The sequence below is a fragment of the Galeopterus variegatus genome, unplaced genomic scaffold (genome assembly GCF_000696425.1).
Source record: "Galeopterus variegatus unplaced genomic scaffold, G_variegatus-3.0.2 Scaffold5, whole genome shotgun sequence".
Taxonomy (NCBI): domain Eukaryota; kingdom Metazoa; phylum Chordata; class Mammalia; order Dermoptera; family Cynocephalidae; genus Galeopterus; species Galeopterus variegatus.
This window is the reverse complement of record NW_007726116.1, coordinates 417,355-420,300: the sequence shown is the minus strand read 5'-3', so window position 1 is coordinate 420,300 and position 2,946 is coordinate 417,355.

Below are 2,946 nucleotides of genomic sequence, written 5' to 3'. Positions count from 1 at the left end.
AATCAGATACCTTGATCTGTTCATTGATTTTACATCAGTCTACACATTAAAATATTGAAGTTGAGCAATACATTTTAATGTTTTACAGCTCAAGATTTTGCCAGTCCATTTTTTAAGGTGTTATGAGTGGGTTATTACATTTAATTATGGCATTTATTTTTTATATTTATATGGAAACTATTTGTTCTTTTTGTTTAAAATTTTTTTTTAAGAAATTTCTTTAAGTTTTAGAGTGATATATTTTACTGTGATCAAATGTGTAACTAATATAAATTTCAAAACTAAACTTTAGAAAAGACACATCAGGAAAATTATGTGCCCATTGTCAGTCAACTGGCCAATAAATTATAGATCTGAAATCAGCATTCATGTTATTACAAGTTTCCGGCCTGATGCTTAGCCACGAAAACTCATAGTCCTATTGTTTATAGGCTGAAAAAAAACCTACTCTGGGGTTCATTGCTCATAAGGAGCTTTTCCTGTGCACTGTGGGAGAGACTCCCTCCTGGCTTGCAATAATTTCTTAAAGCCTTGGTCCCAGAAAAATAAGCAGCTCAGGACCATACCCTTGCCATAGCATCCTTCCTTTGTGAATTCGAAAATAAAACAATGCTGGAAGTATCTATTGTGAATGCTATTATAGAAATAGTCTCTTTGGGGGTAGGCTGGGTTGAAAGGGGCAGGTTCCTGGAACATTATGGTGGCCTAATGATATGTCTGTGAAATAAAACAGTTTCTGATATTTTCCAAATGGGTTATTGTTCATGTTTAAGTGATTACAGCAGTGATTTAAGCCAAACTAAATATTCCCTTTCCACGGTTTACTTCAGCTCTTTCTAATCCCTCTTTGGCCAAACTTGCCCAATTTTTATTATTTTTCTTACTTTGGCATTTGGTCATGTGGGCAAAATTTACTGGGTGAAGAGTGTGTAAATTCAAAAAAAGAGAAAAAGAACAAAATGGCAAAGACAGTGTGGTGTGTGGTTAGTGGGAGGTAGGTGTGGTTCAGGATTGATTGCAAGTGTTCTCAAAGAAAAGTGACTTTTCCTACTGGGCATCAGGAATCATTTCTTGCCAGTGAAATTTCTGAAGCTGTGGAATCATCTCTAAAAAGAAATGATTGAAACCTCTTGTCTGAGCCAATGACAATTACACCTAATAAAGCTTTTGAGAACCCTATGCTGTTAGTAAGGGACGATGACCTAATAAGTCCAGTCCATTGATTCTATGATGGTCTTGGCAAGACCTATTCATGGAATAACTTCATAATCAAATCTAAGACACCCTACAAGCACCATATAAATTCATGTCTCCAATTTTGGATGACTATTCAGAAACTATTCCCATATTTGTAAAATACTTTTACAAGAATGACTATTCCTAAATTTGTAAAAATACTTTTCCCTCATAAAAGAATATGTTCACCTATCACTGGAAAAAGAAATGTTTTGAAAAATAAAATACAAAAATAAAACATTTATTTATCATAATATAACATACAACAGCCTTGACATTGTTTCTAGCTGTTGATATTGTTATTTCAAGACTGAAGAATCATGTAAGAAACCTAATTATTTTATCAAAATAAAAGTGAAGAAAGAAGTAAACACTCTAAGCTGACAATTTGCATATCACATTTCAACATGAGGTGATTTTAAATAACCAATCTATTAAACACTTAAATTAGACTTTACAAGTAAATAACCAATTCTACCTTGGCTTTAGCATTGCCTCTGGCATCTTTATAATATATGAATATCTAAAGAAAATTATAGAAGCCTCCCTTTTGGTGTCTGGGAAACTTATTAACTGTTTGAATTCAAGGGTGGGCCTTCCCAATGTGAAAAGTTAGTGCTAACACTTGGTATTAGCTTATTTGGGTCTTGACTAGCTCCCACAAAAAAGCTCAACTGGCAGCTACCCCCTTTGACCAAATATTAATTCCTTTTCTAAGTCCTTTCATTCTCCAAATTAACCTGGGGATTTCCACCTTGACTTCTTTAGCTGCAATGAGAAATGACGTGCAGAAACTTTCCTGTTAACCTATCACGTGGGACAGAGTTTGGTTTCTGTAATCATAGGCTCAGAACACTACAGAGAGCTTCTAAGTGGTAAAAGGAAAGGAAATTGGAAGGAGGAACTGAAGATATTTTTCTCCTATGAATTAGCACAAATACAGATTTATAGCCTACACATGTGTTTTGTTTTTACTGATGGTTGTAACTAGGGACACCTGTAAGACAAAGCCAAAGGGGAAGAATTAAAAATAAATGGAAGAAAAACGTAATAATAAGCTGCATTTGAGAGCTTGATTTCAAGCCTAGTATGTGAGACTTTAAAATTCCCCTTTCCTGGAAAATGTTTTATCATTTAGCTTATGTAATTTAGCATACAGTATGAAGGCTGAAATATAACATTTTAAAAAAGATTCTCAGTATTTCCAACGGAAATGTTGAGCTAAGTGTAGAATTTGTGGGATCAGTTAGCTTATAAATAATGATCCTTTATGCTGGCATTGGGAAATCCCTGTTCCCACAGCTAGTTCAATAAAGCAATTAATATCAATAAATGCTGAAGAAAGCAAATCTCTATTCACTTTTGTCTGGATTAGTTAACATGAGAAAAATCCTATCTCTCTCCTAAAGTATTTAACCTTCTCGTAGGAAGACACTTTAATGAATGGTAAATAAAGTATGTTTTGACACATGTTCCTCTTGTCATGCAGTCTCCTTTTTATAAAATGATTCACCTTTCTCCTACCTCCAGAAATTTTCAATGTGTTTTTCTATTGAGACTAAGTTCTTGTGACAAACCTGTGTTGTCAATATATTTTAGCATTTTTTCCATATCTCTAAATGTAGTTTCTGTTTAGATGACTTTCTTTAAAGGAAACATAACTTCCAAAATTCAGATGTAATGTTTCTTTTCTACTGTATAATGCTTACA